Raw genomic sequence first — 11,760 nt, forward strand, 5'->3', positions numbered from 1 at the left:
TGTGAATTTATTTTTTACCCAGAAGTGGAGCCAGGGCCGCAGCCACTTGGCACGAAGGGGGGGGGGGGGGGGGCACAGGACGGACAGAGGCTCTCTTGGTACAAAGGGGCCCCAAAACATCGCTGGATATGGTCCATTTTATAACGAGGACATATTTAGTTACTATTTCTTTCATATTTAGGTTCTTGACTGGAACAAAGTCCAGAACCCACCGCGAGATGAATTCTGTCTGAATTTATAGTCAACACACGGCAGCTGAATAAATCATGCGTCAAACGACTGCACGAAATAAATCGCCGTCGCTCTTCACTTTAAAGTGGTCCAGTGGACCCTTTCTAAATTGACAGAAATCCCAAGTTTTGTCTAAATTTTGATCTGTGTATTACCCAGACATGAAAGACTCTACAAATGTAGATTGTGGATCGAAAGGGGTTGACAATTTTAGTTAACATAACCAAACTATGTTCGCCTAGAAATTGGCAACATTTAGTCAGAATCAATGAGTGATGAAACTTATGCAACGTAGATTTGAACACGAGCGCTTGCAAGTCTTAGCAAGAAAAACCTCCACGCAAAACGCTGCAATCTCCTTTAGCCGCGTAGGGTCTCCACTGTGGCTCACACTGAGCCGTGGCTTACAGGCTGACAAAAGATGATGGCACATCTGAAAAAAGAACCTTTGAACGCTTAAGGAAATCCAATTGTGCATTCGTTAGGTAAATGCTAAGAACGGATTGACCTTTACAGCACCGCGAAGTGGTACTGGAATCTGATGTTTGAACTGCAGGAGTAAAGATAGAATCCTGTTTAACTATCCAGAGAGCAAACTCAAAGTTGTCACATTTGGAATCATTGTTTCACAAGAGTCGTCCCCGCTCGCACGGCGCCCGCCGCCTGCGGTCGTTTGCAGTGGCCGATGGCGTTTGGTCTTCTGCTGTTGTTTTTTTACGGAAACTACGACCGCGGCCACCGCTGTCCTTGCTCCGAGACTGTGAGCGCGCGGGCTCAAACCTTTGGCCGTAATTTGTTTCACTAGTCCATTCTACAAATGAATGCCCTTTCTGAGGCAAACGTGACGTGACCTCGTACATTTTTTAACTTATTTCGACCCACTATATTCTATACTTATGAGCCCCTATCCTGTTTTTGGTGTGCAATGGGCCCCTTGAGCAGAACACTAGGGGCACACTATTGTTCCCGTTCAAAGGCTGAAGGGCCATTCCGTCCCATCACGGGTGTCTTCCGGCCGCCATTCTGACGACACGGTGACAGAATCCCCCAGTCGATCCGAAGACAATAGGAGGGATACAGCACGTCACATTGCCCCCCTCCCTGGCACGGGAGGCCTTCTGACTCGCGCAGTTAGCCCGGATAGACGCAGGAACTCCCACTGACGCAACAAGATCCCTGATCGTCGCAGGCAGTCTAATATTTAGCATATTTTTCTAATTCAGCTTAACGGGCTAATGCTGAAATTAGATTGGAGGACCCGCCGCTCGGTTCTTGGGTCCTGACTGACACAGGGCCCTTCCATTCTCTTAATGTGAACACAAGTTCTCGTGTTTCCTTGCATCGTCAGAGGGCCCCGACCAACGCAAGAGGCCCTCTGGCATTTGGGGTCCCGTTCCCGTCCCTGTTCAGCAAATGCTCCGCTGGCCGATTTGATGTTCTTGTTGACACAGGACGCCCTATTGAGGACTATGGGCCCTGACCAATACAGAAGCCCCGCATTGTTGCAGGGGCCCGGACAATTCAAATCGCAGGCCCGGCGTTGTCCCGGCTTGGTAAATGGGAGCCCAGAGCTCAGACCGATATGGAGCCGACTGTTCGGTGTTGGTGATCTCTGGCCAAATCAGAGGAACGCACTGTCTAAGGGGTCCCCAATGGACGCCAGGGTCTCTTGTGGTGTGTATCCTGTCCAAAGTATTCTCGGAGGACATGCGTCCCTTCTTCAACAGGCAAATGCAGCTTTCAACAGAACAGAGTTGCTTGCTGTGGGGAAGACGCACCATCATGCCTCCGAAGTATCGAGGACGACTACTGGAGGACCTACACAAGAGCATCCTGGTATGAACGTCAGGAAAGTTTTGACTAGAGGTTACCTGTGGTAGCCTGGACTAGATGTCGGTGTAGAGCGGACAGGGCAAAGCTGTGGGGTCTGTCAGGCCGTTCGGCCAGAGCCGGTAACCGCCCCACTCCATCCCTGGACATGGCTGGATGGTTTCTGGGAGAGGGTTCAAATCGATTTTGCTGAACGGGGAGGACGGCAATTTCTCCTGGTGGTGAAGACATTCAAAATGGCTTTAAGCCCTCATTGAGCCAAACATAACCACAGAACGGACTGTGTCGGTCCTGAGGACTGCGTTCGCCAGATACGGTCTCCCCGAAGTCCTAGCAACCAACAATGTCCCCACATTCGCATCTGTGGAATTTAGATCTTTTCTGCAAAGCAATGACACGAAGCTCTTCCTGACATCACCCAGCGTCGAACGGAGTGGCTGAGCGCTGTGTGTGTCAACTGTCAAAGAGGCGCTGCTGAGAAAAAGGCTGTGAAGGAACGGCCAGGGACACCAAAGGTAAATCTGGGGCACAGGAAAGACTGTTTTCTGCTCACACACCGGAAAGCACCCCACAGTGTCACGCGCCAGGCACAAGCGGAGCTGTTTCTTCACCGCAGCGTGCGCGCGAGACTATCTCCGATCAGACCCAGCTTGTCAGATCACGTCAAAAGGCATCAAGAACCACAGCTGCGACATCATGTCAGCCCGGAGCCCGATTACGAGCTTTTGCTTCGGGCAAACGTTGCAGGTACGAAACCACAGGAACTCGGGTGATATTTTCCTGGGTGCGTGGCTTTGTGGTGGCTCGGAAAGATCCGCTGATATACCTAGTTCGCGTTGGCGGAAGGGCCCGCCACGGCCATACCCGTCATCATCTGCACGCTGACACATTCCCACCCAGCCTCAGCGAAGAGGCGCCTGCGTCTCCACTCACGGTGCTCTAACAGATGAACTCTGCCAACGGGAGGTGGCCCTCCGGACAAGCCGAAGTGTCCACCAGGAAGCATCATGTGGAGGACCCGATCGCTCGTGTAGCAATGATCGATCGACATCAGTCAACCACTGGAGGCACACAACTCATCTTTGAGAGATGGCGTAACGAAAGCAGACGCGTCGCTACCGGCACAGTCGGGGAAGGATCGCTCGATGGCGGTGTCCCTGAGACGTTCTAACCGTGAAATCAAGTTGCCCATCAGGCCGGGTTTTGATTGACGCTTGCAGTGTCTCCCAGATCGTGAAGATGAGTTCTTGAAAACGTAAGGAATATACTCGCGGTCCTTTTTGTTTTGGTATTTGCGCAGGCGCAAGTTAGAATTGAAAGGGAGAAGCGTGTTGTATTTGGTACCTGTCACCCTTCAGCACTCGGCTGCGCGCATTGTGGTGCCACCTATGGAGCGGCCGGGTAAGTTGCTTGGCAACGGGAATGTTTGAGGATGGTGGGCGGGGTGTGCGAAGCACGGTTGGCACTCATTGCGGCATGGCTTGGGCAGCGCACAGTTTATCACAGCGCTTTATCTAACATTTGAGATCGCGCCCCTAGGGGCGGGGACTCTTAACATGACCTGCAGCCAGCCATTCGGGCCATTCAGCCCCCCCCCCCCCCCCCCCCCCCCATTCGTGTCCTCGATCTCTGGTCTCGAGAAACATTTCAGCCCTTCTTCAGCCCCTCAAACAGGGTTTCTGGCTGACTCGGGGCCTTTTGCCGTCACGGGATCCCTTTTAGGCACTGTGGTCCCTGACCGACATAGAAGCCTCTCACTGCGGCAGGGATCACGAGCATTGCCAATGGAGGGCCCCGGCCTCGTTCCTGTTTGGTACATGAGTCCCAAAGGGCTCATACGGACATGGAGCCAGCTAGAGGGCCCTTATAAAAGCAGTCAATCTGACGGACATTTCAGGTCAAAGCACTACAGATGGTGGGCCCTACCTCGAGCACTACCCTCGATCGGCGCGGGGTCTCTCGCCAACACAGGGCCTTGTTAGGAGCCATGGGGCCCTGACAGACACTGGGGTCCCGACCAATGTAAATTGTTAACTACGGCTTTGTTCCGGCTTGATAAATGGACCCTCAGGCCCACGTCGACACTGAACCGACCTTGCGTTGCTGGAGGTGTCTGACCGACATGTAGGCCCTTATGGACTCAGGAGGCCTGATCAGCGTGCAGGGCCCTCTGACCGGCATTCGAGTATTCGGCGCTGCGGGCCGGGCCACCGAATATGACCTACAACCAACCTTTCGAGTGCCTTAAGACCCCAAAGCAGGCACTTAAATATAGGTCCCAAGAAGTCTCTTAGGCTTCTCAGAACCTAAGGGAGAACGCTCTCCATGCGCCCATTTCCTGCCCGTGCCATTGAATGGAGTTTTGCAAGAAGAATACCTCCTCACGCTTTGCGAATTTGACAACTTATTCCCAGAGCACCCGTTCATTCACATCGCTAATGCCATCTATTGACTCCTTTTTAAACCATTAGAATGGCCAACAGTTTCTTGATTCTACAAGAAAAAACTTGAATGAAGAAAACTATTTTTTACAATGTTTGTAAAACTTATTTTCCTTATTACCTAGCTGGCTCCAAATCGTAGTAAGAGGAGTTGGTGTCATAAACTGCATAATGATGTAAAGGAATAAATGAAATGAGAAAAAAAAATTGGTTCACCGATATTTTACTTTTATATCAATTTCCATTACACATCGATTACCTTTTGGGGTGGTATGCTTTTGCATGCCGAGAATGTAATATATATTTTTGCACTGACAGCTATGTAAACGCGGCACGCTTCCTTCTCTGTATTCCACATTCGTAGCGAGGTGGGTGCGTGGTGTGCGGTGAACGGTTTTTATTGTTTGTATCGGCCTGTCTTGTTTTGCACGTATGTTAAAAGCTTGTCTAGATACTGATCAACTTCTTGTCTCCTGTTTCAGAAGTCGCTCGCGATGAGAGGAAAGGTCAGTATCATTTGTACTGCAAGTACTTGCTCGACGACGGATCATCACCTCGTGTATTGATATTGGCCGGTCTGCCAGTTTTGTCAGATATCTATGAAGTTAAAGTTAGTCAGTTCGGTTCAATCAGGCTGTTATTATTTCTTCCTTTTCCTTTTGTGAGTAGGCTTCATGCCTCGTTGCTCTCCCTTCTTCTCTGCAGTGACCTGGATTGAGTAACTGCTTCAGGGGGCAAACCAGTGGTTGCCATTTGATAATGTACTATTCATGCCTATAGTTTTTTGTTGCTTTAAAATTTTAAAATCTTAAATTGACTTGTACTTGATTCAGTGTTAGGACCTAATGGAACTGCCTAGCAGTAGCTGATCAGGCAGTAAAGCCTGATGTCATGTACAGGTGGTTGTTTTTGAGTGGGCTCATCAGCATTGACATTCTGAGCAGCACTGCACTGGCGCACACTGGCAGCACTAGCATTCTGGGCCCGTACCACCTCCCAGGATACGATTTTCAATGATGGGCAAAATTTATTGCTTGATATAGTTTTGTCTTCTTTCGGTCACTTCCTGTTTGTGGAGAATGTGTTGCAGCATCTTTTCATGCACTGTCATCACCAGAACAGGCTGCAGATGTATTCTCCACTGCCTAGACTTATGCAGCATTAGTATAGATCATTATGCACTGGTGCACTAGTGAGGCCAGGCAAAGTGGTTGAAGTCTCACTTTGTTTTGCTCTAAAAGGTTTCCTCAGGGCATTTTGTCTTGGATAACCTTTGCAGCATTAGCTCTCCATGTACTGGTAACTGTGGTGAACTCAGCTGTTAGATTTACCATTTTGAATGGCATCAATGTTTTCTGTGATGATCTGACTGACACATGTTAGCATGAAATGTGTATTTGGCTCTCTGATGGTCAAGGTGATAAAACTAGTTTAATTGTTTAAAAACTAGTATTGGCTGAGCTTAATTATGCAGGCCACTAGTTTATGATCTGTCATGTTTAGATGTTTGCAATTAGATGTCGCCACCAGGAAGGTTTTGTCTATAAGCCCTAATGATGCAAGTATTTATCATGATAAACCTGCCTTATTTAGCAGTGGCATTATCATCAGGTTGTTCAGAGGGTTTGTACCATGAGTGTATGTTGTGATTGGATGTTAAGTATGGGAGTGCCCCTGGTTTCAGTGCATGGAGTCAGTGTCAAAAGATAGGAGATTTTCTTAGTTGATATTCAACAAAAATGTGAGAATTTTGTTGCTTTAATAGATTAATATTTTTGCACATTTTGGATTGGCTTGAGTTGGTTTGCACTCCAGGTTCTTTCCTATAATGTCCTGTAACTGTTTAAATAGTGGTTGTAAAGATACATAAAATGATCTGTTAGTCCAATCATTCCAAAGAGAATGGTCTGGGAATATTGCAGGATAAGTAGCAGATAGCTGGCATGTCATGTATTCCATTGAATGACAAGTCCGGTTATTTAAAGGCATCTAAGGTAATATGTAATACCATTATGTCCAAAGAGGCTGGTCTGGTAGGAAAAGCAAGCAATATGACTATCTCAATCAAACCCCCAAATGTTAATAATGCTGTGTAAGCAGTTCATTAGGACCTGGACCTGGTTGGTCCTGTTAGCTCAGTCAGTTAAAGCACCTGCCTCACTATCTTCCATCTTTGGAAGGGTGGTTTCAAGTTGCATATGGTGCATATCATTTGGCCTTGCTAAACATGGTGTGTGCTATAGAAGGTTGAGAGTTGAGGATAGAGTGGCATGATTAGGTGTTTTAAAGTGCCTGTCTTCCTGTGACATCGGAGGACAGGGAGATTGTTGGTGTCCACTCAAGGACTGCTAGGGGGGGGGATCTGTGGTTCCAGAAATTGATCCATTAAAAAAAGGTTGGATAGAGTGCTTGTAATAAAAGAAATGCTAGCAGCTGTGACTTTGACAGGTCATTAACATGGGCAAGTGGCTGTTGAAAAACTGAGGTGGTAGAGCGTAGGTAAAAAATTGGGTGTGCATTTGTTGAGCAACATGTAAATTCCAATCACAAATCACACAACAAATTGAGATCACTCAGTTGCTAAAAATATGTCACATGGAAGGCAGTGTTGATATGAGGAATTCACATTTCTGATGTGCTCATCATTTTGTGGAGCAAAGTGTTTCAGCATGTTAATTCCAATCACAGTTCATGGATTTCAACAGACTGATAACCTGATTGTTCAAAAATATGTCATATGGAAAGGAGTGCTGATACCAGCAAGTAGCATTTTTCATCCATTCAGAATTTTGTTTAATTTGGTCTTCATGAACTGAATGATGTTTGCCACCATCTAAAAGTAAGCTTGTGGTGTCACTAGACTGTTATGGGAAACTAACATGTGTGATACACATGTAATATGGCTGAACAATGGCCATTGTTCACTGTGCACCCTTAAGTCAATTTAAACTAATTCAGACCCAGATGGTTTTCATGCAAGTTTGGCTGCTTTTAAGCATTTGTAACATTAGATGTAAGTTCTAATTACATTTCCCTCAGATTCCAGTCATTAATGGGAGTTGTGTACTAGTGGTTGCATCTGTAAATTGCTCACCTGGCTTGTCTGGTTGCAGTGGAGGAAGAAGCGCATGAGGAGGCTGAAGCGGAAGCGCAGGAAGATGCGGGCAAGGTCGAAATAAGATCGGTACGTATTCCAGCTGTGCTGGCCTTGCCATTGGTTAATTGGCAGTTTTGCTATTCAGTATAGATGATGAATTAACTTCGGACACCGCTGACAAACCGTGCTTACAACCATGTTAGCCCCCTGAGTGGCGATGGCCGAACAGCTGTCAGATTTTGTTGGTTGTATTGTGATTTGGGCTGGCCTCGTTTCAGGTTCTCTGCCAAGTGCACGTCGGTGGGTTCTGCCGGGCTCCACAGCTCCTGTACGCGCGTCATATGAAGGCGACGAGGAAACACCTCTCGGGCCAGATGATTTGTGTGGCATCTCTGAACGCTGTCGTGCGCTCTGTGAAATACAGCATTGTTTCTCCACTGTGCACGATGTTTGGTTAACTGCTGAAGGCCAGAAACGCCGATTGTGCGATGCAAACATCAGTAGGAAATGGTGATGGGGAACGTTTCGTCATTACATCTCCGTTTTTGCGCAAAACGTCGCAAGTCACTGACGATGAATTGAGCTTTGATAGATTCATGCCTAGGCCCTTGAATTTCTGTTGAGATTTAGCGGTCACGCTGGTGAGCGGGTCTTAGAGATGGTCGAGGTTGAGACCTGGACGTGGCCCAGAGTTTGGGAAGCGTCACGCTAAGAATGCTTTCAGGTATGTTGAGAAAGAAAGCAGTGGGTGCATTTCCTCCTGGCACGTGCGTCAGTTGCCCAACGTTGGAACGGCCGCGCAGTCAGTTTCTGGTGCCAAAATCTTTTATCTGCTATAAAGGAGTTTCGGTGGAACGCATTTTAAAACATGCGCTCGCTCTAAAGCGCGCGAAGCTGTGGGAACGTGCCTGCTAATTGTGACAACCATTACCGGAACAGAGTTCTCGGCTGCCTTCGTGGCTCAGTGCGCATTGGTGGACCCGCGGGCACAAAGAAACGACCAGCGCGGGGTCCCAGGAAAGGAGCGGAGCTCGCGAAAATGATGTGCATGTGGCGTCGCCAGGCTGTCGGCATGAAATGACGGAGCGGAAGCCTACACATCGGCACTTTGGTCGTAAGGCGGACACCAGCTCTGCAAGTAGTGAATACGCAGTAATATTTACGGCCAGTGGTTTGTCAGAAGGGCGTGCGTCACTGACGTTCTCCATTGGGGGAGGCAGGGACAGTATGCGTTGTAGGCTATTCTGTGGATCGGGAGATTCCTATCCCATTTCTTATTTTTTTAAGAATTGCACTTCGGATTTCGGCTGCTCTTCAAAACAACCTCTTGTTAGGCAAGTACAACTGAATACATCTTGCCTGGTGGTGCTGCAGGCCTTCCCCAACAGGCTGGCGCGAAGTGACCTTAGTAACCGGGCGCCCTGAAACCCCAGTAATAATCGGTGGCTCTTGACTTCTTGAGCACTCGGAATCCCCCCCCCCCCCTATTTTTCATCCTGCCTCGTAAGTACCTGGGAGGGAGCACTTAGGGTCATCTTTATCCTCCGCCCGACGGGGCTTCATGCTGGTTATTGAGGATTTCCTACTGGGGAGTTATTTAGTGTGTGCTTTTCCTGCCCTCTATTTGGTGGATGGTTCTCTGCTTTTTTGCTGGGGCCTCCTGTCGGCGTGATGAGCCTCTTGAACTCCAAGGGTAACGAGCTTTGTTTCCTCCCTTTAACAAATCACAAAGTAGGTGGCCGCCACTTGTCCCCCTACATGACCGGAAAATCGGACTTCCAAAAGTGGGTTGGGGGGGGGGGGGGGGGGGGCACATAGGGAGAATTACGTGGGGCTCGGGCGAAGGAGCTCATCAGCTGATTGCTGGTGCTGTGGTACTCAATTTGGCGCACAGTCGGCAGATCGTAAGCGAGAACATTATTGATGGCCGGATGAGACTTTTCTTTACGGCGAGTGGGATGCTATGGGGGTAAGACTTGAAGCTGGCAAGGAGTTACAACGGTGAGTTTGTTATGAAATTTGGATTGCTTAGACATGACCATTACTATCACATTGCTTTCGTTTTTAAGCTGCGGAGGTTATGCTATTTTTTCCTTTACTTGAGCAAGAACGGTGGAGTGGGCGTGTTCTGGTGGTTTCATCTGATACATCTGACCTCGTTGCCGTCCGGTTACAGCAGGAAATCCCCAGAGGCCTAAGGGTCCTGCATTGGATAAGGTGAAAATGCCAACATGGTGGTTGCCTGCTTAAAGCTGTATTCAACAGGTTCTTTACTTAAAAACATGTATGTGCATGCCATCACAGGGAGGGCACAAACAAGGGGGGTTTTCAAAGACTGCGAGCTGGTCCTCAGAGGCAGTCAATCATTTCCTTCCATGTGCCTCCACAAGCTTAGTGCTTAGATGTCTTAAACATTTGGGAGTGCTCACTCCCTCAAAACCTGTCAACAACATGACATTTTCCATGTAGTCTGCATAGGGTGGCAGCAATATTAACACAATTTTCAGGGCAGGTATAATCCTGCACCACATGGGACAGCTGACCTCTCTACCTGAGGCAAGGGCTCATGATCTGATGGCTGAAGTGGCCTATAAAATGCTTTTCATGATTTAATTTGCACCTGCTAACTTTTAATTTTATATCCCTTGCAGACTCATGCTGGTCTGTAGGGATAGGCTCAGACTTTTTAATTTACCACCACCCAGACTTTGCATCTGCATCTTTGTGTTACTAAGTTGCTGGCATTGTTAAGTGCATCAAACACATTGTTATTCAAAAAGTGCAACATCACAGTTCCTTAGCCACCATGATCACCCTGGTCTTTTTGGCATGCTGTTATTTGCAGCTGGTTAACATGTTCAGCTTAAGAAGCACCACAGCAGGTATGCCAACAAAATGCTTGGGCAACCTCACAGGTTGATAGAGGGGATAGCACCACCAGTTCAAAGTCCTGTCAAAACCTGCCTGATTTCAACCTAAAGCCAAAACCGTAATTCAGGTTGGATAATGGTTTTGCCCCTTTTGACATGCTTCTTACAGCTAAGGCCTGAAACATGGCAGTTAATGGAGTTTCTTTATGTGTGCAGTCTTTTTTATTTTGTTTGTTAACATTTGTTTTGTTTGTTTTGTCATGTTAGCATAGTGAGAATGCATCACAGACATTGCTGTTAGCTGTCCAAACCAAATATGCCTATGACAGGCGGAAAACAGCCATGGGTATCTCACATAAGGTTGCATCAGATTGTTATCAAACATGAGAACAATTGAACTGGGATGATTCAAACCTTATTACTGGGGTATCTTTGGTCAGGTTAGGGCTGTTTTATGCATTTAGAACTATGGGTGCCGCTAGCAGGGTTAATGGGTTGGCATATGTACCCTGTGTGCAATACTGAAGTCTCACAGACCACACCCATTGTGTGTGACTTGTGACAAACTGAGTCAGGACACAGTGGGTTAAGGCTTGTGGGCCCAGACACCATGCCATTATAGCAAGAACTGATCATAATGTGAACTGAAGACAACTACTGTTGAATGACACCTGTCAAAATGCATTAATGCTTTATTGAGTATGACTGTCTGGGGCTAGATACAGGTTCAGTGATGCATAGCATTCATGGTCGAACCTAGAACTGGCTTTACTGTGTGGATAAGCTCATATTTCTTGCAAGCTGCTTGGCATTGAAGTGTTAGAGAAGGCTTTCAGAAAATTGTGCTAGTTGTTGCCAAAAATACTTCACAGCATGGTCAGGAGTTGGAAAGGCACATGGCCCCTCCCGTGCTCCCTCCCCCAAATAGGGTGGCTGGTCTGGTTGGACCTGACTGCTGAAGTCACCATGTTTCCAGTGAGTTAAAGATGAGACAGGCTGAGCCCTCAGCCCTATTCATCATGACTTGGATGGGCTTTGATGGCAAAGGCCAGTCATGAAAGGCTTAATCATTCAGAAAGGTTTCCCCATCTAGCATGCTTGACATGGTATGATGGATGATGACATGGTGTGGTTGTAATTAAAAGCATCAAATCATTATGCTGTATGAGAAGATCCAGCAAGTCAACACCTGCAAGCCCCTTTGAGCATTTCAGGGTGTATATGGCGATGCACATGCTTACATTATCTAGTGCCTGATGTGACGCGAAATGTGACTGACAGGACTTTGGTA

General features: G+C 47.6%; 1 long non-coding RNA gene across 2 annotated transcripts; it reads left to right on the forward strand.

Annotated features, from left to right (window-relative positions):
- Positions 1 to 4,807: 4,807 nt before the first annotated feature.
- LOC119106237 (uncharacterized) lies at positions 4,808 to 8,041 on the forward strand. 2 transcript variants are annotated; one of them, XR_005095108.1, is made up of 4 exons: positions 4,808 to 4,870; positions 4,985 to 5,008; positions 7,616 to 7,686; positions 7,878 to 8,041. It is a non-coding gene; the product is annotated as an uncharacterized LOC119106237 (long non-coding RNA). The 2 variants fall into 2 exon arrangements; XR_005095109.1 differs by having other exon boundaries at positions 4,839 to 4,874.
- The last annotated feature ends 3,719 nt before the right edge of the window (positions 8,042 to 11,760 follow it).

This window comes from Pollicipes pollicipes, unplaced genomic scaffold (assembly GCF_011947565.3).
Source record: "Pollicipes pollicipes isolate AB1234 unplaced genomic scaffold, Ppol_2.1 Scaffold_6138;HRSCAF=7277_pilon_pilon_pilon, whole genome shotgun sequence".
Classification (NCBI taxonomy): Eukaryota; Metazoa; Arthropoda; class Thecostraca; order Pollicipedomorpha; family Pollicipedidae; genus Pollicipes; species Pollicipes pollicipes.